This window comes from Oratosquilla oratoria, chromosome 6 (genome assembly GCF_046742065.1).
Source record: "Oratosquilla oratoria isolate Oo_2021 chromosome 6, ASM4674206v1, whole genome shotgun sequence".
NCBI classification, from domain to species: Eukaryota; Metazoa; Arthropoda; class Malacostraca; order Stomatopoda; family Squillidae; genus Oratosquilla; species Oratosquilla oratoria.
This window is the reverse complement of record NC_134782.1, coordinates 58,435,331-58,461,601: the sequence shown is the minus strand read 5'-3', so window position 1 is coordinate 58,461,601 and position 26,271 is coordinate 58,435,331. Positions and strand designations below refer to the sequence as shown.

The following is a 26,271-nucleotide window of genomic DNA, read 5'->3' as shown; positions in this document are numbered from 1 at the left end:
GACAACTAAATTATTTGTCATAGAACTTGAAGCCATCTTGTACCATAATTTTGTTGGTTGTAAGACGTTGAGGGGGGGGGGTTACTGGAATGTGCATATACCGGTGTAGTTTATACTGGAAGGGTTGCATTTCTTGCACCCATTTTATGCATGATTGGGGCACAGTACTAGGTTGGGAGTTAAGTGGTTTCAGTGGATCCTCACGGGTTGAATTTAATTAAACTTGTATGGGTAAATACAGATGAATCACCCATCATTAATTAAGTTTTTCATTCAAACTAATTTGTTTACCAAAATATATCCGGCAACTTCTCAACAGTTCAACATAGGTTAGCTTTTGGGGCTGAAATTGTTTAATGTTGGGGGGGGGGATATTAACAGTATTATTTATTGTACTGTGAGCTTCCTAGTGTGACCAATGTAATGGGCATTTTTTTTTTATTAAGCTATTGTATTGTAGTGATACTAGCATTGAGGAATTTAACCAGATCAAGGAACGAGTCCAAATAAACTATTGATGCATAAAGTGTTATCACTGGATGTGATAGGGCAATTGTTAGAATGACGTAACAGCCTTTGTGATGTATCAAAACAATTTCACAGATGGGGCGTAATTTCCTTTTCTGTAAGTGCCCCTAGACCTGTAAATAACAGGAAAATACTGAGTTTGTAAAATGAAGTTGATGTTAAAATGGCAACTATGAAGGTCATTACATTTGTTGTAATAAGTAGTTATATCTATGTTGAATATATGGGGGTATATCTGTTTGTTGGTTTTGTTAATGTGTATTGGAAGCTGGGACGAATGTTTAGGTGAAGATCGCTTTCACAAATGTAGTTTTTTTCAGGTCTTTAGATTGTGTATTAGATAACTGTCTTCTTCCGACCTTGTTAATCAAACTTGTTTAATATGAACCCTCCCCTCACATAAGGAACCATGGGAAAGGGTTGTAAAGTAAAGCTTAATTTGGACGTAGTTTTCCACCATAGGTAGGGACGTCTGGAAACTTCTGTTGGGATTGGTGGGCTGTCAAGGCTTGTCATTTCGTTGTTTTGTGAATCTGTCGAAATACGTTAACGACAATCACGTAAATGGACCCCCCTCCCCCTCCCAGCTCGTGATGGTATTTATTTAACGGCTATTGCTCAGTGCCTTTGATCGTTTGAAATGTTGGAAGCTGGTGGCAGCCAGCTTGCAGTGGCCGTTGATATTGGCAACGGGATTTATCGGTTTTCTCTCCTCCGTGGGTGGATCGATCCGCGGGTGCACCAATTTAGTGCAATTTATATACATCTTAAAGGAATATTGGATGCCTTGATGATCTATATGCCTAGTCTTGATGTATGGATTTATGGTGTGTTGTGGTTTGCAGATCCATTGTGTATTTAATCATAGTGGCTCGATAATGTTTGTGTAATACATGTACAAAGCTAATGGTATCCCAACACACACACACAGTTCCTAGAACAATGCAAAGTGCTTATGATAGGTTATGAATTGTCATATGGGCACTTTGGAGAAAGGTGGGGGTTTCACTAGTTATAAAAAACACTAGTGTATATTTTAGTTCTTACTCTGTATGGGACGGATGGGTAAAACACACACAAAAGTTGTTTGGAAATTGTTACATGGGTGTATGGGCGTGGCAATTCAGGTACGTCCCCACCCCCTCCTCCTCCCCTTCCCCCTCAACTAGACTGGTGGTAATGGATTGTGTAGCATGTATTTTTATTTATTTTTATTTTTTCAGATGGGAGGGTTACATTTAACGTTGGAGGGTTATTGGTGTCGGGTATTGTCAGGGACAAATCTGTACAGACTTAGAAGTCACAAGTGAATTTGTTGCCATTGACAACAGTTATTATGTGCTGGCCTAAGGTTTCAAGTTTACATCAGGTTAAGCGGACGTGATCGATTGTAGGAAAATTGTCAACAAGACCCACTATTGGGCACATAGGTTTATTGGGTGCTATTAGATTGAAAATGTACATTTTTGTAAGTGACAATGACTTGGTTAGGGTAGCTTAGGGTCCCACGTTCACCATGGTCAGAGTGTTCGGAGTTCTCCAGTTCGTCTGCTGGTACCAGCAGGCTTCGGAAGGCGACGATTCGCTGTCAAAGTCAGCCGGCCAGGCGTGACACGCCCCCAGAAACTGGGGTCTGACGTAGAGAACCCGCAGTTACCCAAGTTTCATTACTTTCGCGCGCGCGCGCACACACACACACACACACACACACAAGATGTAGGATAGTTTCAGGCGAGTGGGTATTAAATGTTTGTTGAACTCTGAACACGATTATAGTGAAATCTTAATAGGCAGATAGACCTGATTATTCTGTCTTACCCCCTGGTGCAATACTGCTGCATGTCTTGACCTGGGTTTTAGTCCCTCGTCTGAATAAAGCCGCTTGGTATCAGTCAGAACAAAATATTTTATGCCAACATGATGAGAGTATGGTGCAGTGCACCATAGCTTGAATAGTGTTGTCATCTTCCGTGCCGTCAACGACACCCATATTTGAAAATTCCATTCCAGTGTATATCTTTAGTGTCTACGCCTGTCATTGTTTGGCACAATACGCACAGGGTGCCACCCATGAGCTTCATCTGGCACTCTGCAGGCTATTGTGTTTATCTCTGTTCGCCTTTGGGGTTCCCCGCTTTTCGTTCGGTTATCGTCTCTATTTTGGTCACGTGGCACTGTCTCCCCCTCGTCCCTTGTCGTCCCATAGCCTCGCCTTGTTAATTTCGATCTTTGTCCCGATTTACTATACCTGTAGTTTCGAACTCTTCCTCCCACTCTGGGCTAGCCTTGTTTATGGCTTTATTTACAAGCCCATCACTGATTATGTTCCTCCTTCCCCTCCCTCCCCCCTTCGTATGGCACTGCAGTGCCAAGACACTCCAAGTCAGTGATGTCATTGCAAGTCCACTTTGTATGAAGTCGATGTTGGCACGGCGGTCTGGTCCCGTGACAAGGGCACGGGGGTGTCTGTGTCCAACCGGTGTGATGTTGGTGACATGTCCGTCGTTCTCCCTGCTTCACGTGACGAAAGGGTGACGTTGCTACAGTGACATGTGACGCTGTGTATGCATGTTTGCCTACACGAACTTCAAGGGCACGTGGTGGAGTCAGTCACTATTGTTTTCTCTGGTGTCAATTGAGTTTATGCTTGTCACCTATATGCAACCCTGGCACTCGTATGGTGCCATCCACACCCACACATAGATAACTACTCTCACCTGGTGGCCGTCGCGCGCGCGCACACACACACACACACACACACACACACACACACACACATGAGACAAGGGTGTATGTACAGCCAACCCACTTGGCACCCGTTGGGGGTAGGGTTGGGGGGGTGCCACTGGCACCGTAGTGCAAACTTGGAAGATGATGGTAGGTTGGGTGCCATTGATGTGGCGTGGCACTGAGGGGGTTAGCTATCGGGTGGCACATAAGTGGCACTCTAAACGGGGGGTAGGGTGGCGGGGTGACGTAAGCCCTCGCGTTTTAACCCTGTCAGCACTGTGACGCGTCTCAGTGATTTCATTCTGGCTAAGGGCAGACTAATGACTGTGACGGGGCTTCAGGCTGAAAGGGGTCATGAGGATTCCCGACACCTTCAGGCAGGAGGGCTCATGACAGTCACTGGTCCGTAGAAGGGAAGGAACTTAACTCGTCATAGTGTTGAAGAGTTAAAGGTTTGGAAAGTTGAAGTGGGACGTTTCAAAAAATGGTGGGATTGTTTATGTTGGTGTTTGTTCGTGCGTGTGTGTGCGTATCCTTCCCAGCATTCTTCCAGGGGTCTTTGGGTAATTGTGGGTTCACTTGCCGCCGTGAATGCGTACTGATGACTTCGCCCAGTACTTCGGGAGGATGTAGTTCGAGCGAAAGTTGTCTTAAGTACCAAGACGACGGCAGTCTCGGGTGTGAAATAGATTGTATGGATGTATGAGTCATTCTCTCTCTCTCTCTCTCTCTCTCTCTCTCTCACACACACACACACACGCACGCACGCACGCTGTTGTGTGCCACAGCCACACTGGCGTTCCCCCCTCTCAGGAAATAGATGGATATTGCTTGTCTGTTTTTCTTTTGTAGCTTCGTTTTTTCTCACGTCTTCTTGCCCTCTGGGCCCGGCCGCGTGGGTCCTCAACACTGTAGGTGGCGCCAGATTTTCTCTCTCTCTCTCTCTCTCTCTCTCTCTCTCTCTCTCTCTCTCTCTCTCTCTCTCTCTCTCTCTCTCTCTCTCTCTCTCTCTCCTCTCTCTCTCTCTCTCTCTCTCTCTCTCTCTCTCTCCTCTCTCTCTCTCTCCTCTCTCTCTCTCTCTCTCTCTCTCTCTCTCTCTCTCTCTCCTCTCTCTCTCTCTCTCTCTCTCTCTCTCTCTCTCTCTCTCTCTCTCTCTCTCTCTCTCTCTCTCTCTCTCTCCTCTCTCTCTCTCCTCTCTCTCCTCTCCTCTCTCTCTCTCCTCTCTCTCTCTCTCTCCTCTCTCTCCTCTCTCTCTCTCTCTCTCTCTCTCTCCTCTCTCTCTCCCTCTCCTCTCTCTCTCTCTCTCCTCTCTCTCTCTCTCTCTCCTCTCTCTCTCTCTCTTTCTCTCTCTCTCCCCTTCCAGTGTGCTTGTGTTTTCTTGTTCGTCTTCTTGAGATTAGCTTCTCGGAGTCTGGTCCTGCACCGGGTGGGGGGGGGGTGTCTTTTTGGAGGATAAGGGGGCCCGTTTGGGGCGGGGGGGGGGTCTGCGTACTCCTTGAACTCTGGTTGGGGCGTTAAGGATGGATTGTGCTAGTGGGAACGGCGGTGGATGGCCACGGAGAGAGAAGAGAAGGTGGAGGAGGGGGGAGGGGGGCTACCACGGACAGCCAGCCAGCCAGTCGGGCGCCCCAAAACTTTGTCGCTCCCTCTCTCCTCCTCTCCCCCGCTTTCCCCACTATCATCACTCGTACCTTTCCCCCTCTTTCCTCCCTCTCCTCTCTCCTCTTTCCCCCTCTGTCCTCCTATCATCCCTCTCCTCTCCCCTCCCCCTCTTTCCCCCATCCTCCCCCTCTGTCCCCCTATCTTCACTCATCCCTCTATTGTATCCCTCTCTCCTTCTCCTCCCATCCCATCCCTCTCTCCCTCTCCTCCCATCCCCCTCTCCCTCTCCCCCTCCTCCTATCCCTCTCTCCCTCTCCTCCCATCCCCCTCTCCCTCTCCTCCCATCCCTCTCTCCCTCTCCTCCCATCACTCTCTCCCTCTCCTCCCATCCCTATCTCCGTTCCCTTCTTCCTCCCTTTCTCCTCTCCTCTGTCCCTACTGTCCTTCCTCCTCTCATCCTTCGGTCCTCTTCCCCCCCTACCCTACATTCTGTCTTCTCTCTCCTCCCTCCCCTTACACTATTCCCCTCCCCCCCTCCTCTTCCTCACTGGCATATTTCAGATGAGGCCGCTGTGGACACCCTATGTAAACGTCCTCTCGTTTCCTGCACCGAAGGAGGCTCTGTTTATGCCTGGTTGTACACGGGCTTCTTCATTCACTTGTCGGGTGTTCCTACGCCCCACTGAGTGATGGCAGTCGCTTCCGTTTTGCCTCCGTGCAGGTCCTGTCATTCAAGGTTTCCTTTACGGTTCTTACACATACAAGTACTCATCACCATCTTCAGGAAACCTTCAGGGTGGTCTTCCAGGTATCGTTGTGGCCAGGACAGCGAAACCAATTGAACAGTGTTCAGGGACTTTTAATTCGTCAGGAGGTATTTGGTGTCATCTTGTGGCACCATCTTTGTGTGGTCAAAACACACCGCAAGGTATAGGTGCTCCCCCATCGTCAGGAGGGGCGAGTTCAACGTCGAAAGTCGTCGGCCTCTGAACGAGCGCGGGACATCCTCCACCTACAACGTCGTTGCCCTCCTTCGCGCCTGCTTGATGGGCCCTCGACCTCCTGACGGATATGGATGGCTGCTCGCCAGTTCTTGCTCTCGCCCTCGTTCTCTCACTCCACCGTATTTAGCGTGTTGTGTATGCTTTGCGAGGGTCATGCCTCATCTCGCGTTGCTTTGGTCTTGGCCGGCTTGATTTGAAAGGAACAGGCCTGGAGCCCTTTGTATGTTATCGTAAAATATCGTATCTACTTTGAACGCGATTAGTCTTTTAAAAATGGCGGGCGGGCGAAGATAGAGCTGGGGGGGGGTTGCTTTTGACAATATAATCTTAGTAGCTGGAAGCGTGTGACAACTATATATCTGTTCTAACGATCTCGGGGGTGTAAGCCCAGGGTAATTTGTGTAATCTCTCACGCCATAGAGTTGATTTCCCTTAGCTGGACAAGTTTGGCAGTAACTAAAATTGTTGATAAAGCTGGATGAAAGGGTTGGATATACCTAGGCCAAATAAAGTCGCGTAGAGACACTTAATGACAAAAGTTAAACGCGGCGACAGGGGACAGTGTAAGCTTGGGTTCATCTGTAGGGCTGGGTGTGGTTCCCGAAGTGGTTGTAGAGATACGGGTCCTGGGTGATGCTGGGAGGAGGAGGAGGAGAGAGGATCTGTCAGTCCGAATGGCTGGGTTACGAGTGCGCTGTGGTGGTGGTGGTGGTGTCTCTTGGGAGAGCCCAAGGATCCTCGGGGTTTCCGGCCTAAGCGATGACCTTATAAGGAGTTGGTGTCCTGGCGTGAGCGATAGGCCCTCTAAAGGACATTACCCCCCAACGCGCGCGCGCGCTCTCTCTCTCTCTCTCTCTCTCTCTCTCTCTCTCTCTCTCTCTCTCTCTCTCTCTCTCTCTCTCTCTCTCTCTCTCTCTCTCTCTCTCACACACACACACACACACACACACACACACAAAACATGAATGAAATAATAAACAAGGCGATGATGGTACTGAACAGCATGTTTTGATTGTACGTTGCAGGTACTGGAGAAGACGGAAACATTTGAGTGGGGTGTAGAAAGTAATAACTATAGAAGAGGAATTTGTTGTTGTTTATGGGGCATAATCCAAGGATGAAAAGAAATTGAAATAAAAATTATTGGGGTAGTGGCATAGTGTACCCATACTGGGAATATCTGAATTTTGTGCCAATAGACAGTACTGCACAAATAACTAATTGTGACATAATGCCCCTGATACCTAAAGGCTAATAATTCAGTTGCAAACCTGATTTCTCTGTTAGGCTTGGATGTCCTATGGCTGCAGTCCATTGTACATTCTGTATGATGAAAGTAGCATAGTCGGACCATATGGGCTGAGTAGAAGTTTTAGTATAATGACAGTTTTGTTGGGTGGAGGGAACCTACTTCAAGCTTGTAGTAAAATGGTATTGATCATTCACACTTTCTTCCCAGTGTGGATTGCCACCCATATCAGTGTTTCAAGTTTGACAATTGGAACCTTTTTCATACATTTCAGCTTTATTGCATCAAGTTGCGTATTGTACTTTGATGTTGCAACATTTGGCATTGTACCATTTGCCTATTCATGAAGTTATGTACCATTGTATGGTCTTGTCTGGTGGCCATTGCCAGTTACTTGGTGGCTGTGTGTCTCTTAGAAGATATCTGGGACAATGGGTTGATTGATATGCTGTGCATACCCGACAAGTATGCTCATGTTTCATGTAAATGATGGGTGTGCATAGCTTGGGCCCTTAGGAAGGGGTACAATTCATGCATATAATATGTATGCTGAAGGTGTAGGGGATAGATTTGTGACAGCTAAAGGGAAAAAAGTGCCACCCAGTATGAAAGGTGATCTTGCATTATGGTGTTACTAAAAGGCAGGACCTACTAGGATTGTTGTTGGATTTGAATTCTTGTAGGGAAAATGTTCTCGAGGTACATTCGTGAAGCACTTTCACATGCTACTTTGCACTAGTTAGGGATTTGTATCATATCCCAGTGCTTCCATTGTAGGGCATGATATGCCAGAGGCAGATTTAAGAAATGTAGCCAAAAAGATGTATAGTGGTTGGCATTCTTGGCAGGGAGGATGGTGTACAATCATAAAGGAATGTAGTTTGACTAGTCTGTACAGGTGTATACAGGGACAGGTTGATGACCTGTATATGACAGGTCATCATGTCAGCAGATCTGTTCCCTAACATCAAAATAAAATTGCATTGGGTTTGTTGATATAATACCCTTGAAAGAAAAAAATAGTGCTGTTAATGTGCCTCGTATTGTTTCATGCAAGCTAGTATGATATGACCTCTGGCTTTGCTTGTTGCATTGCTGTCACATCGGATCAGGAGGCACCCTTGTCAATCTACCTTGAACTAGAACTTCGACCAGATAATTGCAACAGTTTCCATTTGGTGGCTAACGTCTTGTTTATTTTATGCAACTTGTGGGCCTCTGTATGGTGTCAAAGATCAGCAGTAATATTTCATGCTGATAAGTGTACTGGACACGACTTGCATATGATCAATCAACATTTTGTTTAGCCTATCCACAAATGCAGGACCAAACTATTTTTCCAGTAATTTGTACAAATTCCACAATGATTGGGTTTGGTCAAAATCAATGTCGGGTCCTGTAGATAGGTTTCAGTGTGCGCAGTATCCATCCCAAAGGCAAAGTATTTGTATTCTTGTAGGCTTAGTGGATGAGATGCAGGAAGTGAATCACAGTTGAGCCTGGCGACTGTGCCTTTGTTTTTTATTATCAGTGGTACATTTGGATGTGCTTCATCCCTGCATGGCTGACTTTTACACCAAAGTTTATCTCAACCTCCACTGTTGACATGGGTAGCATATGCATTGTCCATCCCCTGTAGGCCCTGCCAAACAAGATTTGAGAGACTGTGGAGACGATGTCTCATGCATTCCCGCATGTAGTAAAAGAGGAGCATTACTTGTGCACATGAGGGTTAGTGGTGGTTGTTGCTCTTGTTTTTATAAATGTCTTGGTTGTTCAAGTAACGACTAGCAATACACTCAACATTGGCATTCTCCTTGTTTATGTAATTGATTATTGGTTGTGTGCACCAAAAAACAAAACTCCATTTAGCTGTATGTACCTGTTAATGGGAAACTGCTTTTGTAGGAAAGATGGATGTGATGTCATCTTTGATGCTAGAAACCAGTGGCTGTAGGAAGCTCGTGTAGCAGCTGTGTAATTAGATAAAAACCCCATGAAGGTTTTAAGTAAAAGATTGCTCCAAGTGCCTGAAGTAGTATTAGGTCAAGTGCCTTGAGGTTTATACTGTAGTTCACATGTTAAAGTGGGAGGAGATAAAAGGCAGAATTTAGATTTACTTTATTTGTACAGTATTGCATTGCCTCTGATCCAGGGCACTGGGCGGGATACAGGGATGACCTGTCATCCATAAGAAGTTAAGATGAGATATGAGGGAAAGGGGGGTTATGCCTTTTGACTAGGTAAGGGTGAGGGATGCCCTTGGTATATGAATAGATTTATTTGTATATTATCTATTTTATTGTTAGTATTATTATCCATTTATTTTATATATATATATATATTCTCTAAAGGAAATGTGTTGAAATGAATCTGTAAGGAAGGTGAGGTGAAATAAGGGAGATGTGTGAAATGTTGAATTAGAAAAGAGAGTGCAACAATTATTGTACTTAGTTGCATACGTGACAGAGGATGGGTGAAATGTTGAATTAGAAAAGAGAATGCAACAATTATTGTACTTAGTTGCATACGTGACAGAGGATGGGAATGAAGAAATGTAACCAGGAATGTAAGGTAGCTGGGGTTTTAAATTTAGAAAAATACCAAGGTTCTTAATGAGGGGTGATGAAAAGTGTAGAAGAACAGATGGTGAGAGGTAAGCTTTCTTAGAATAGTTTAAATTGTTAGTGATGTGATTTTTGTATACACGTGATACAATTTGACGTATAACAGGCATCCTGAAGGGATTTTCAAACTAACTGCAACCCCATTGAGCATCTGTCTCGCTGACTCTTAGGTAAATGTAACATGGAATCATTGAGTAGATGACGAGTTGTTTGTAGTGTGCACTTCTATACATTATCTAGTACCAATTTACACAAGGGAAATGAAATATAGGATTGAAAATATTCAGTTGATATTATATATTGCCCCTGGGCCAAATTGTTTTATCTAACTGAAGAAAACTTCCTGTTATGAAAGGGTTGAATTGAACAAGTAAATGAAGATGGCATGACAGCCATATTGGTGACTGGCCAATGTTGGTACATTGTGTATTGTATCATATTTGGGGGTAAGCCCAGAAGATTAAGCAAGGGAACAGTTTGTATCAGTAGTTTATGCAACAGCTGACATTATATCCCACATTAAGTGATATGAAACATAAGCATTTAACTAGGGTTGACAAAGTGATGGTAACATCCTGGTCCCCAAATATTCTTAACAGCTTGAATTTGAATTACTGTCATGTTTGTTCCCCAAATTGAATCTGATATTAAAACAAACACTGTGTCTGTCTTAAAAAAAAAGTGCTTTTTCGTAGCCAGCGGTCCGTATAGGTTGAGGCTGTATTTGAGAGATGGTACTGAACTTTTCTGGGGTCCTATAAGCTGGTTAGTGATAACCCTGTACTGGTGGCAAAGGGTGTTTGATGTACAGTTTGCCACACAACTGCATTCATGAAATTTTGTTTATTTGTTTATTTTTTCTATCTTATTTTTTTTATTTATCTATTTATTTTAATTTATTTGTTTATTTTCACCAATCTGAAGATTTAATCACAATTTTTTACTCATTTCGCTGATTACAAACTGCACCCTTCCTATTGTGTGTACATGTATATGTTTGTGTGTGTGTGTATATATATATATCTATATATAATACACACACACAAAGTTCTGAGAAATTGGTGTTAGTAGAACATTAATTGAAATTGGCATCACCATATACTTCAAATGCAAGTGTAGGTTGCAAGTGTTCATATTAGCTCCCAGTTTTCAGAAGCTGGTCAGTGATGCTTATTGCCACTAAAAATTAATTATAAAACCTTAAATGCTTTACTAACGTCATTTAAACTAGACAAGGCTGGTTGAACAAGTTCAAGGCATGGAGGGATGTCTCCTTTGCAACATCCATACAAGTTTGAGTCTCTCTCTATATATATATTATATATATATAAATATATATATATATATATATAATATATATCATTATCCTTCAATGTTGCACAAGTAATTTACAGCAGTTTACAGAATTAAGAAAACCCCAACTTGTATGTAAAGCGTTCAGAATATTGAGGAATTTTTGTGGCTCCTAATGTTTCAAAACCCCTTCAGATGTGGTGCTCCCTGCTAGATATGTACAGTACAGTTGGTGTAAGTTTTGGAGTTTGTAATTATGCAGTGCCATTGGACAACATGGTTTTACATTTGTCACTTATAATCACTGAGATGAATGTTGGAGCACAGTAGCAACTTTGGAATCTGAATTTTGTAGCACTCACAAGAGGGAATGGAAGTTTAGAAAAGGGAAAAATAAATTAAGATGTCGTACTAAAGAAATTTATATTTTCTTGACGGGAAAAATGATCCAAAGGATTTAAAAACAAAATTCCAAACGAGAGCCCCAGTAGCTATAAATGGGCAGACAAGTTGTGCACACAAAATATAATTCACATTATGAAAATTGCATCATTACGTGCAATAAAGTTGTTCATAAAATATTCAAATTCTGACAATTGTATCATTAAGTATAATAAAAGAACAAAACCATAACTGCTTCACGAGAATGGGAATAAGCTATAATGGAAACAACTGTGCTTGATTCTACTTGGCTTAGATATGCTGAAGACTGAGGCAAAAATGGCAGGTTTTAGGGTAAATTCTGTGTTTATCAACACTGATGGAGAAAGGGGGTAATATATAGACTGGAGAGAACGAAATTTCTCTAATATATATATATATATATAGTGAACTGGAAGATGGTGAGGTTTCTGTATGGTGGGTCAATGTAACATTGTCAGCTATGTTGTCAAGGACCAAGGAAAACTAAATATATGTGTGTGTGTGTGTTTATATATATATATATATATATATATATATATATATATATATATATATATATATATATTACCTAGGTATTTCTTTTATTTGTTTTATTCGTTTATTTGTTTGTGTGTTATCTGGTGATCTCCCTCTGAGTGGGATAGGAGGTACATGGAGACAAGGTCATGGTTTACCGTGTTGGGCAAGCGGCCCAGCGAGTGAAGTATCGATTCAAAGATTAAAATAACGCAGCTTTTTATTGAAAACAATGTCATTAGGAAACGGTAGACTAACTGGTTACTGCCTGAAATAAATAGACTTTATTTCAATTTATTTTAATTATTATTGGTACTATCATTATCATCAGTTATTATTATTATTGTTTATTTGTACGTGTAGGTAATTTTTTTAAGGTTCTTTTGGTTGTGAAGTGGCAAGTGGGATGGTGAAAGGATATTTATGCTAACATGATGCGACGGCAATGTGCCCGTCACATTGTTTGTTGCTGCTTACGTCATCCCTGGGGATCTGGGATGTATTGACTGCCGCGGAATCGAGGCCGCTCAAAGAGGAGGAATGTCAAACGCTCCTGAAAGAGCTCCCATTGTTCATGGGATGTTATTCCGGGCCAGGGGTGGTGCTCCCGGGGACCGGATGTTGGGCTCTGGCTAGCTGGCACTGCTCCTAGGTGGCCAAAATGGGGTGGACATGACCTCGGGTCGTGTTGGGGTGTGTTTGGGTTTGTGTCTGTGCCTATCTCCTCTCTCCCTCCCTCTCCTCTCTCCCACCCTCTCCGATCCTCTCCTCTCTCCCCCCCTCTCTCTCTCTCCTCTCTCTCTCTCCTCTCTCTCTCCTCTCCTCTCTCTCTCTCCTCTCCTCTCTCCCACCCTCTCTCCGCTCCTCTCTCTCCTCTCTCTCCCTCCCCTCCTCTTCCTCTCCTCTCTCTCTCCCTCCCCCTCTCTCTCTCTCTCTCTCTCTCTCTCTCTCTCTCCTCTCTCTCTGTTCTCTCTCTCTCTCTCTCTCTCTCTCTCCCTCTCTCTCTCCCTCTCCCTCTCTCTCTCTCTCTCTCTCTCTCTCTCCTCTCTCTCTCTCACCCTCTCTCTCACTCCCTCTCTCTCCCTCTCCCTCTCTCCCTCTCCTCTCTCTCTCCTCTCCCCTCTCCTCTCCTCTCCTCTCCTCTCCTCTCCTCTCTCCCTCTCCTCTCTCTCTCCCTCTCCTCTCCTCTCTCCCTCTCCTCTCCTCTCTCCCTCTCCTCTCCTCTCCTCTCTCCCTCTCCCCTATCCCTCTCCTCTCCTCTCTCCCTCTCCCCTATCCCTCTCCTCTCCTCTCTCCCTCTCCTCTCCTCTCCTCTCCTCTCTCCCTCTCCTCTCCTCTCTCCCTCTCCTCTCCTCTCTCCCTCTCCTCTCTCCCTCTCCTCTCTCCCTCTCCTCTCCTCTCTCCCTCTCCTCTCCTCTCTCCCTCTCCTCTCTCCCTCTCCTCTCTCCCTCTCCTCTCCTCTCCTCTCTCCCTCTCCTCTTCTTTCTCTCTCATTCCCAAGCCTCTCCAGCGGAGCACTTCTGAGCCTTGGTATGTATCCTGACGTAATTGCTCTCCACTTGGCGTCTAGGGTATCATCATACACCTCTGCACGGTTACCTGGCAAGTCTGCACATCACACACACACACACACACACACACACACACACACACACACGTACGTAACGTGGTTCAGACAGTGACACCCTATGCAAAAATTAGTTTCTTTGTTCCTGAAAGGACATTTTGATTCAGGAACGTTTGTCCTGAAGTGCTGAAGCCTTCCTGAAGTCTCACGTGGTGATGGTGTTTGTAGCTGCATTGTACAGAGTGGATGGAGAGATGGATGGGTAGATGGCTGGCTGGCTGGCTGGCGAGTCGTGAAGGTCGTTGGCGCGCGTCGCCCCCGACTTTCTATTCCGTTGTCTGGTCAGGATGACCCTCCACTCCCCTTCCCCCCCCCCTCCGTCCACCCGTGGCGTATGGGGGGGGGGAGAGGTGAGCAGGTCCCTAACATTCTTTTGGGGTCGAGGATTCTCTTATCTAATTATTACACGGAGGGAATGGAAAAGGGACACTTGGTTGTACAAACCAGGTGGTTTGGAGACGGGCTGTATTTACCAGATGGTTTGTGTTACTCATTGTTACAAGAAGTTTCTCTTAAGCAGAGTGAAGGTCTGGCGTTAGATGTTGAATCGAAATGCTCTTTTAAACGTTGGTTTATGGAACAATGCAACGTGAGAGGGATGTGCACACTTATGGTATTCTGTTGCAAGAGGTAGAGTTGCAGGGGAAGGGCCTACTGGTGCCAGGGTGCCACTACGACAATACTGACACCAGTATTGTTCTAGTACCAGATTTGGCGCCGCTAGCGTGATGGGATCGGAAGGGTGGTTACGCTTGAATGTAACTCGAGGTAACAGATTCTCACACAGTCTCCCCCCCCCTCTCTCTCTCTCTCTCTCTCTCTCTCTCTCTCTCTCTCTCTCTCGCTCGCTCGCTCGTTCATCCTCTATGTCTGCGTGCGTGGTAAAAAATATATATATTTGCAAACAACTATTTGCAAATAACTATCTCCAAAGGAAGGTTGCTATTAACCGTAATAAGAACGGGGACTTACCAGGACTGAGTAATTTGGATTGAGCGAGGTTGGATGTACTAAAATGCAGTTAATCGGTTGGATGTCGATAACGTTTTGTTTACAAGTTGTTCCAGAGTGCCAGTCAACCTTTGGCGCCGTGTGCCAGTTCCCTCGTTTCGCCTGGCGTTCAGTGCGGATTTGTATACGTCTGGCGCCAGATTAACCTGTTCACTTTGAAGGAGAATCTTTGCTTTGAACATGTCACCAGCGATTCTGTCCTTGTACAATATCTCGCCGATGAGGTGGAATACGTGTTTACAGCGAACATGGGCATCTTGGTCCGCGCACATCTTTCAGGTGGTATAGGGATTGGCGCACAGAACAGATGGTTCGCGAGGTGCCGTACGGAGCAGATGGTCCCAGATGTGCTTTCTGGCAGGCAGATGGGTCCAGGTATGACGTGGCGCGCAGGTGGTTCCAGGCATGACGCAAGTGGCGGGTCTGGGGTCAGAGCTGGCCTCCAGATGGTTTAAGGATGACGTGGCGCCGTAAGCAGATGGTCACAGGAGATTTTTGTCAGTGAAAGGGGAGGGTGGAGGCGGGAAGAATCTTTGTCTTTACCCCTAGAGGGGAAAGGGGAGGGGGTTAATAGGAATTGGGGGAGATTATACCATCCTCCCTTCCCTCCCCTTCCCTCCTCCTCCCACTCTTTCCTCTCCCCCCCCCTCCTTCCTCTTCCTCCACCCGCCATGGCCAAGCCAAGGTTAACGATGTTATCAGTTGTCAAACGAAAGGAAGGGTATGCCAGGTATTGTTGTCGTTCTTGGAGAAAGGTAAGGTCAGGCTTAGTTGGAGTGAGGCCTAATGTATCGACGAAAATAAAATTGGGGTTTATCTACGTTTCCAGGTATTAAGTGTGTGTGTGTGTGTGTGTGTATATATATATATATATATATATATATATATATATGTGTGTGTGTGTATATATATGTGTGTGTGTGTGTGTGCGTGCGTGTTACAGGAATTTAGGAAAGGACAACCATCCTAAAATAAATTAATAAAAAAAAATGGCGCCCTAGCCAAGAATTCTTAAGAACAAAAGCTGTAGGTGAAGGTGAGGTATTGGCCCCGACACAGTCTCGCTTCGCTTCTTCCAGATGGTCCAGACGCGTGATACAGACTGGCCCTTGGAGGAGTTGGGGGGGGGGATAGGTAGGCTGAATGTATCTGACCCCGGTGCGCGGAGGTCAGAGGGCGCGCGCGCGGGTGATATGACTTGGTCAGAATTCTTCTTCATCTTCGTCTTTATCGCCTTCTTCATCTTCGTCTTTATCGCCTTCTTCTTCGTCTTTGTCTTCTTCATCTTCGTCTATATCGCCTTTTTCCGCTTCTTTTCTTATTCTTCGTTGTTGTCTTCCACCATCTCGATATAGGTTCCTTCTTCCCTCTTATCCTCACCCTCGACCCTGCTGCTGCTGCTGTTGCTCCCCATCCCCCCTCCTCTCCTCTCCTCTCCTCGCTCATCCTAGTTCTTTACTCTCCCCTCCGCTCCCTCTCTTCCCACCTCGCTCGCTCGTTCACTGTCCTCCTGTGTTCCTTCTTCCTTTTCCTCTCTTCATCTCCTCCCTCCCTCCTCCACCTCCTCGGCCTCTAATCTTCTTTGGGAGACGAGGCGTCCTCAGACGTGGCACTCCCGATCCCCCAAAGGTAGGAGGGACGACTGACCGAGGCGTTTTGGTACTGTAAATGCAATATTAGATACCCAGTCCTGACTCGTATAACCAAAAGTGTCTAATTATGTTAGATATGTTTTATACAAATAATTCTAACAACATTTTGTATACACGAATTTATTCAGCGAAGGTGTGGCGCGCGCACACGCACACACACACACACACACACACACACACACACACACACACACACACACACACACACACACATATCCGGGTCAGATCCGACTGTCCACTGTAGTACAGCGTCCTTGTCAGGTGTAAGCTGCCCAAGATGGCCAGCGAGGGATGTGGGGAGTAGGGAGATTGAGGGTCCTGTCTCTCCCGGTGTCGAGGTTCTGGGGTTGGTGGTGGTACTTGACCACGTGTTGTTGTCGTGGCACCCCGTCGGTAGTCGAGGATTTGTAGATAATCTAGGATTCTAGGGTATAGGTTGAAGTAAGGGACTATGGCTGTCTGCCTGTCTGTCTACAAGCACGTCATACAAAGTAGAATGAAATTATGTATACTTGGTGTTTTGCCTTGAGTGTGAATGGCTTATTTGCAAGTTAATTTTTTTTACAATGCCCCCCATCCCCTTTCTACACTTCCCATCTGGCCAGAGAGACTGGAATACGTTATATACTGGACAAAAAGTGCGTTCGTGGGTGCGTGCGTCATGGGCCTTAGTGTCGTGCTTGGGGTAAGGCCTAAGATATGACGTCATCATGTTTGGCAACGCCCTTGTCTCTGTCTTGATGTTTTATAACCAACAGGTCTTTGGAAAATTGTGTACACGGATTTATTGTAACGACATTTTGTTACCTGTGTCTGAGACTAGAAGGGATTATGTTACTCGCAGCAGACTGGAACGAATGTTGAGCTCCACAGATCCCACGCGCGTGCCCGGGCATGCTCGTGTGCATGTGCATGTCATATTTCGTGAGCCTCCTCCTCCTTCGTCGTCGTCTTCGTCGTCTTCTCTACCTCCAGAAATGCTCCACTGATATAGTCAAAGTTAAGGTTGCATGTGCGTGTTGTCAATTTGTTCCCAGGATAGTGGTTGTATTTACAGAAGTCTTGATATCCTCCATTGATCGTCTGAATGATGACTGAGCGGAGAGCGGAGGGAGAGGTGGATCTGGTGTTCGGAGAAGCTTTCTCTCCTGTGCTGGTCCTCGTTGACGGCGAGGGAGTGTCGTCTACTCAACAACAAGGTGACCGAGACATATTTTATTCTGGCTACCTCTGGTCGATTGTAATCAGCAGATTTGGGGGAACTGGTGCCGATGGCGTGAGATTCCCCCTCCCCCATTGAATAAAATCGGGTGACGGCAGGTCGAGGGAGGAGGAGGAGGACGTCGCCGCGTTGAAAGGTGGAGACCCGGTCCCGGCGAATGTGTGACTAGGGATGATAGGTGGTGGGGTTACTGCGGGAGATGGTGAAGGAGATGGAGATCTTGGTGGAGATTGAAAAGATGGTGGAGGTGAGGGGATGGAAAAGATGGTGTAAGAAGAGGAGGAGGAAAGGTAGTGAGGTGAGGAGATGGGAAAGGTGGTGGAGGATAAGGTGATGAGAGATTGTAGAGGGAGAAAGATGGCGAAGTAGGAGGTGGAGGGGGGATGGAAAAAATTATAAGAGGAGGCGGAGGACTTGGAGATCATGATGGAGGAGGATGAGAAGAATAAGTTTGTGGAGGAGGAGGAGAATTAGGATGAATTGGAGGAAATGGATGATTATTATGAAAATATGGAGGAGGGAACAGAGGGAGTGTTTTATATGAGAGGAAAGGGGAGGGTGTGTGTGTGTGGAATGCTTCAAAAGTCCTAGCGTGCAGGGGCAACAGCCGTCTGACGGGTTTACATGGAACGGTCACATTTTAAAGACTAGTAAAACGTCCGGCGAAACTAGACACTAGGATTGACCTCATGAATAATTGATTTCTAGTTGGGTCGTATAGACGACGTCGACGGCGGGGACTGTAGCTGTATCGGTAGGAACCAGGGTCCGTACCGTGGGGGGATTAGCGCTCTTGTGTTAACCCCCCACAACCCCCATCTCCCTATCTATGTGTGTGGCTCTCTCTCTCTCCCAAGGGGCGAAAATGTTAATTTCTCTCCACCTCGCCTCTGGGATTCTTAGTTTCTTGTGGATTCATTCTCTCGCCTCTCTCTTCTGGTATGTTTTCTTTTTTCTTCTCTTCTGTTCTCTATTTTATTTATTAATCTTTTACTTTTTTTTTTCTTGATTTTTATGTCTGTGTCTACACTTGTCGGTCCCGTCGTCCGTTGTCTATTCCTTGTTCCTCAATATCTCGCTTTGCTTCGCCTCTCTTCGCTTGTCTTCGCCACGGAACTTTTCGTGGAGTGACTACACGAGAGGACATGGGAAAGAGGTGGTTTCGGAAAGATATAAAGAGGTATCGAAGTTTTCTAAAAGCACTGAATACATTGCGGGGAGAGGGTGGGGGGGGGGAGATACCGCGAACTCGCTCCCATTCAGGACACAATGTCGGGAGTCTCACAGGGAGGCGACCTGTCGTCGTTCGTCGCCTTCCCCCCCCCCCATTTCGAGTAAAATTCCGAGGGATTTTGTGTCTTTGTGGTCTAGGTGTTTAGTTTTTGGTTATCTATTTACTTGTTTGCTATTTTTTTTTTAGTGGTACTGTTTGTGAGTGTCTTGTGGTCCATCTTTATGCTCCTTCCATCTCCTCATCATGTTTACCGTAATGCTGATGCTTCTTTTCCCTCTCCCCCCCTCCTTCGTTCTCTCCCTCTAGTGGAATCGAGATTGACGTTCATTACCATTCTCCCCCCCCCTCCCACCCTTTCCATTTTTGTTTTTCCACCATGGGTTGGACTGTTCCAGTTTTCCAGTTGTTGCCCAGTCAGTGGCATCCTTTGGAGCAACTCTTGACGAAACCTGGACGTCCCGGACGAGTGAAATGTCCGCCCCTGCTCCACACGTCTTCTTTTTGCCCTCTGTCTCGTTATAATATTTGTCCTCGGTCTCGTTGCCCCCCGACCTTGTCCTTCGTCGAGACCAGGTGCTGCTGCTACTGCAGCTGTACACGGAGGGATGGGAGATTGCTTGTTGGCGGACGAGTGTTGTGCTGTTTTGCTTGACTTGTGTTCATTGGTCCATCAGCTGGCCTGCATGTCTGCCTGCTTGCTTGGTTGGTGTCGTTTGTCAACAATTACTCTGGTCTATTGTCAGATTCCCCCCCACCTCACCCCTTCCCTCCCCTGCCACGAAACGGAGGACAAATCTGCGATTATTCGCTCGTGTGAAGGCGATTTGACAACCAGTCTGATAATGTGGTTTGTTTTGTCATTTATCACGCGATGGGGCATTTCTACGACTGATTGCCTCAGATTGTTAGTCCACAGTACAATTTGTATTTGTCATGTCCATGTCATGCTCAGATTCGCCCCCACCCCCATATAAACACCGCTTCATAATTCATATAGCTTTTTTTTAGAGGATATGGTATAGACTGTAGACATAACACAAGTATCGCTCAGTTTTTGTTTCCTGCTTCGTAGTTTTGTTGATTTATGCAACCTGTGCCCAGGGTGTCTAGGTCAGTGTTACTGAATCTCTCTCTCTCGTGTGTGTGTGCGCGCACGCGCGTGTGAATGAATTAGGTTTCACTACTCGTTACAGTAATCGGGGATCGCAATAGCAATGAACACCAGTTTTGGCCAAATCTTTTGGCGAACTGGCCTCTGACGAAAGCATATGCTTCCTCATCAGATTACTCGTCAGCTCTCGGATTGAACTCCATCGTGGAGGCTTGGCCCTGTAAGGACAAACAAGCTTTCACCTTTCCTAGTAAGCAGTTTGGTGGGGTCTACAATTCTCGAACAGAACATAAATGATATTTTGAAGTAGTTTTGCATTGGCGAGCCCAGGTTGTGGTACCCTTAAATAGTAGTCAAAGACTTGTTTAGTGGTGCATTGAACTTTGATTCCATGAATACAAAGAGCTTCCAACCCCGAGTTTGGTCTTAGAAACTCGAATCCGATAGGCCTGCAGTCCTTACAGACTTAACTAGTTTTTCTACAGCGGCGTGGGAAGAGGTTGCATGACCAAATACGTTTTCTAGAATTAAATCGTATTAAAGGGGTTTCTGTCTTCAAGGCTAGATGCACGAGATGGTTAGGGCAAGGCCTCAGGATGACATTAACGAATGTGAATCATTAACTTTGTACAGGCGAAGTGGTCGGCTCGTGTCGTGTGGGTCTTGGTGGTGTTCGAGTCCCCTGGTGGGCTGGTTTTCGTATCTGACATGTCTTCTTAATGAACCTTTCACCGTCAAAGCGAGACAGGAGGGGTGGAGTGCTCATAAACTCTCTCTCTCTCTCTCTCTCTCTCTCTCTCTCTCTCTCTCTCTCTCTCTCTCGTGTTAAGACTGCCAATTATGTCGATTTGAAACGAAGATATTAGCCATTTTGTAACAACGACTGCGGTTCCTCGCCATGATAAAGACATTGAGATGTGCCGGGAGGAATGTGTTGATGTTCCGTCTTATCTCCTTATCTGGTGATACGCCACCGCACGTGATATTGTTATCTCCAGAGTGGCCAGGCACTATCCAGGTTTCCCGCCTATGCCTCGGCACTCCCGCCCCCCACCATCGACCATAAAGTTTATTTTATCAAGCCTGCTCTTGTCTCCTCTCATGCTTGTTAACTCCTCCTCTCTCTCTCTCTCTCTCTCTCTCTCTCTCTATCTCTATCTCTCTCTCTTTATCCACTCCTTCCTCCTTTCCCTCCATCTTTTCCTCCTTCCTCCTTTTCCTTCTTTGTCCTCCTTTTCTCCTCCCTCTCTTCTCCTTCCTCTTCTCTCTTCTACCTCCTTCCTCCTCCGCTCTTCCATCCTCCTCTTCGTCCTTCTGTTCCCCCTCTTCCTCTTAGTCTTCGTCTCCTTCCTTAGTCTTCTTGCCTGCCTCTTCCATAGTCTGTTCTTCTTGACCACCTGCAACCCATCGGCAGGGGGGGCCTCCCTTACCCCCTTCCCCCCTCTCCCCTCGCTTGACCCTCTGGCACTAAAGAGCCAGCCAGTCGGCACTTGGGCAGCCGGTGTCCTGGTGCCTCGTTCACATTAAATGCAGTGCCCTGTTCCGGGTTGGACTTTCCTCTCTCTCTCTTACTGCTCCCTCCCTCTCTTTCCCTTTCTCTTTCTCTTACTACTCTCTCCTCTCTCTCACCTCTCTCTCTCCTCTCTCTCTCTCCTCTCCCCTCTCTCTCTCTCTCTCTCCCTCTCTCTCCTCTCTCTCCCTCCCCCGTCACTTCCGATGGGGGGGTGTCGCAGAGTGCGGCGGCCGTGTCTTTTAACAGGAAGTGTCTCTAATCACCCATTGTCAGCTATGGTGGTGATGGAAATGGACACGGAATAAAATCACCTGGCAACAGGGAACTGTGCCACTAGATAGGGAAGGGAGAGTGGATCGGCCTTCGTTGAGTGTTGAAGTAATACTTAATATTTTTTTTATTATTATTAAATAGGATCAAATATTTAACTTGCAAATGGCTCGGGTCAGATGTCGATGTCAATGGATGCACAGACGGAACATCGCGAGTATAACTTGTAGAAAGCATACACACTCGCACGCATACACGCACGCACAAACAAATACATTAATTAACAAGTTCCGCATTTTCACTTTGCCGCCCAGCAACCTTCTCTTGTAGTGTTCCCCCTCTCCCCCTGCCCCTCTCTCTGCGCCGGACCCTCCTTCGTGTCCGGCTCGTTGTCCGGCTCCTGTTGCCACATCCTGGTGCTACTCTTCGAGAGGAGAGGGGTGAGGTGGCACTCGCACGCTCTCTCTCTCTCTCGCTCTCTCTCTCTCTCTCTCTCTCTCTCTCTCTCTCTCTCTCTCTCTCTCTCTCTCTCTCTCTCTCTCTCTCTCTCTCTCTCTCTCTCTCTCCTTCCTCTCTCCCTCTCCTTCCTCTCTCCCTCTCCTTCCTCTCTCCCTCTCCTTCCTCTCTCTCTCTCCTTCCTCTCTCCCTCTCCTTCCTCTCTCCCTCTCCTTCCTCTCTCCCTCTCCTTCCTCTCTCTCTCTCTCTCTCTCTCTCTCTCTCTCTCTCTCTCTCTCTCTCTCTCTCTCTCTCTCTCTAAGCTGGCACTCGGAAACGCGCACGCAAGGATCTGGCACCCTCGCCCGGACAGATGTGCAAGCGGAGCTATTGGGATGGGAAAAAGTCGCGCGCACTCACACGCACACACACACTCACTCACTCACTCACTCACTCACTCACTCACTCACTCACTCACACTCACACACACACAAACTCGCACACAAACTCACACACACTCACACTCATAGTCTTTGAACTGCTGGCACCCTGAGACGCCAAACACACTTAAGGGATTTAGTGTCAGATCGATGGTTATGCTGGTCCCCTTCACCATCACCACCCGTAAACGCACCCCCATGTTGAAGTTCGTAAGCTCCATACAAAACCTCTGATTGTCTGCCAGCGGGGCATCATTAGTTGGGGGGGGGACTGTGCCATAGCACAGCCCATTCGCCATGTCAGGATCCGGATATTCCTTGGCAAGCTCCCAGAGAGACGCCGGAGCATCCCTATTCTCATGTCATAGACGATTGATATATATATATATATATATATGTGTGTGTGTGTGTGTGTGTGTGTGTGTGAGCGTGTATGTATATATGTATGTATTCTATAGTCAAGTTTTCAAGAGGGCTCGACAGTGATGAGTCTGTAAGCAGGGTCTACCTTCGGGAGGCTAATGAGGCGACCGTGGTGCCTCTGCTGGCGTTTGGCGATCGGGTGGGTTACTTGGCCCATGTCCGAGTCGCTGAGTACAGCGTGGTTGGACTCCTAGTCTCTGCGGCGTATCCGTACGCTGTTCGTTTTCAATTGGTACGAGTTTTCGCAAATATTTGTGAACAGTTTGCAGTGTTCTCCGAGTTTGTTTTATTTTGTATTTTTGTTCTCATGAATTTTGAAGATATGTTGTTCCTTTGTAACCTCTTCCTCCTCCTCCACCCCCTCCATGCCCGCATTGATCCCCTCCATTTCCTTATCTTCCGCTGACTCCACGTTTCCTCGTCGTCGTCCTCCACATTCTTCGCCGTTGATGCCATTTCCCGGCATCTCTCCTCAAAAGTCTGGACACTGTCTTGGCTGGAAGGTTTAGCGCCCAGGACGTTTCAGTATCTCCCCTCCCCTTCTTCCCCCCTCTTCCCCCGTCTCCTCCCCTCTTCTCCCGTCTCCTCACCTCTTCCCCCATTTCCTCCCCTCTTCCCCCATTTCCTCCCCTCTTCCCCCGTCTCCTCCCCTCTTTCCAACGTCTCCTCCCCTCTTCCCCCGTCTCCTCCCCTCTCCCCCCGTCTCCTCCCCTCTCCCCCCGTCTCCCCTCTTCCCCCGTCTCCTCCCCTCTCCCCCCGTCTCCCCGTCTCCTCCCCTCTCCCCCCGTCTCCCCTCTTCCCCCCGTCTCCCCTCTCCCCCCGTCTCCCCTCTTCCCCCGTCTTCCCCCCTCTTCCCCCGGCTTCACCCAACTTCCCCCAGAAGCTTCACCCAACGTGACAGCTCCGCTTTCCCCCCTCCCACGATGCGGTGTCACGTGGCTGCAACTCCGACCCAAAGAACCGCGCATCAATGAGCTGGAGTAGTTTTTCACCCAAGGATGAAAAAAAAAAAAAATCGTTCGAAAAGTTGTATTTTTACTTTTTCTCCTTTTTTTTTTTTTTATTATTAATGCTTCCTTCCACTGCGGGAACGCCACCTCACAGGTTTGATGTCAGCCAGATGAAAGATTGTAATCGTCAGCGCGTTGAATAGATCAAATTAATCAGTACATTAAAAAAAAACAATTTCTTCCGTCTTGCAGTTATTGCAAGATGACCCTTTACTCAAACCATTCCTGTCCTTACCCCCAAACAATACCCATGCCCTTACCCATGGCCTTGCCCCCCTCCCCCCCTCCTTGACCTCCCTACCCATGGCTTTGATCCACTCCAACCATACCCATACCTATCCAGGAAAATTGAAAATGAAACTGGTGTATGGGTATCAATTTTGAGTTGGACACTTTCTGTCCAAAGCCTCGAGAATCATTGCTCTACACCTCACCGATGCCACCCTAATTGCACTTCACCTATCACATCACCTCTCCTCTCCCTTCCCCCTTCTTCCTCTTCCTCCCCTCTTCTTCCTCCTCGTCACCTCGCCCTTGTACTAACAGTACCGCCCCGCCGGCTCCTGGGCAGTGTCTCCTGGGTTCTATCTGTGTGTGTACCAGACGTCGACATCCTTCCTGCGTTCCTCGACCGCGCGGCGGCGGCGGCGGCGGCGACGGCGACGGCCGCCGCATTCCTTCGACCAGATTCCTTCCACACCTTAGTGGTGGTAGCTGCGGGGATCAACGGCTCGGTCCCTTGCTCTACTTTCCTTATTATTCATTCCGCATGCATTTGCTACCCGTGGACGTCCGTCCATACATACATGTATTTTATGACATGGATGCGTCTCCCAGTCCCGTTAGTATTCGCCCCCCCCATCCCCCTGTCCGTCCCCCGTCCCCCCTTTTAACACGGGGTCTTTGCCACACTACACTCGAAGCCGCCGTCGCCTCCTTTCCATATTTTGTTGCCATGGCGAGTCGTGCTGGTGCAGTGGTTGATTGATGGCACTCTTCATATGGGGTGTGGGTTCGAATCCCTTCTCTTCTCTTTTCTCTCTCCTCACCTCTCCTCTCCTCTCTCTCTCTTCACCTCTCCCCTCTCTCTTTCTCTCTCTCTCTCTCTCTCTCTCTCTCTCTCTCACACACACACACACACACACACACACACACACACACACACACACACACACACACACACACAAAACGATGATAAATGATGCATCACTTAAGATAAAAATACAATACACCAGTATATAAACTATCTCCCGTCATCCAGGAAGAGCCAAGATAAGAGGGAGGGAGGGGAGTGGAGTGGGTGTGGATGAAATGGGTGGGAGTGGAATTGTGCCTTTTGACTTTGGCTACCTCCTTTGTAAGGTGGGGGGGGAAGAGCTTTTGGTATATATACATGTATATAATTGTCTTCAAAATTATAAGATGGAAGGTTCTGTGAGAGGCTCGCGTAGGGCCTGGAAAGAGGATGTACCAATCCAGAATATAATTGTCGAAGCGGGGAAAGTGTCTTGGCATTTCCCGACGTCCATTTCCTCCTGTCTTGGTGGGTTGGGTGGCGGAAGGAAGTTCCAGAGCCAGCAGGGGAAGGAAATTTTTATTTTTTGACGAGGTAAGCTCTTGAATATTGGGGGTGCTCGAATGATGGCTTGAGGATAGATGACACGGGTACTGTAGAATTTTAAGCGTTATATATATATATATATTTTTTTTTTATAATTACTAGAGATTGAGATAGATTCGGCCTTTGGTAGACAGGGGAGTTGACAACTGTCCACTATTTATTACTATTTATTTGTCTATTTTTTTAATCATCGCGTTAAGTTGCTCCATACTTGAGATGCGCTCTCCACACGGTCATGCAATCCTCCTGGGTGGGATCAGAACCCTAAACAAGGCATCTGTTGAGCCCCCACGAGTGTAATGGACAGCAGAGCTGAGTATGCATCATCAAAGCTTGGTCTACTTTTTCGCCGTCAGAGCAACTTCCTCCTCACTCCACTCCCTTTCGCATTCCACTCCCTATTCGTCCAGGCCACTCCCCTAAAGCCTCTACACTCCTCCGCCCTCCCTTGCTCCCCACTTTCTCCAACTCCCATACTCCAGCCTCTCTACTCCCCCTCCAAACCCCGTACTCGTACTCCCACTCTCATACTCCCCCTACAAACCCCGTACTCGTACTCCCCCTCCAAACCCCGTACTCGTACTCCCCCTCCAAACCCCGTACTCGTACTCCCCCTCCAAACCCCGTACTCGTACTCCCCCTCCAAACCCCGTACTCGTACTCCCCCTCCAAACCCCGTACTCGTACTCCCCCTCCAAACCCCGTACTCGTACTCCCCCTCCAAACCCCG

The 26,271-nt window shown here is 47.0% G+C and overlaps 1 protein-coding gene across 4 annotated transcripts in view; it reads left to right on the top strand.

The window, feature by feature from the left end:
- Positions 1-26,271, top strand: part of zip (myosin heavy chain 10) — a 129,715-nt gene that overhangs the window by 1,118 nt on the left and 102,326 nt on the right. The window lies entirely within an intron of this gene.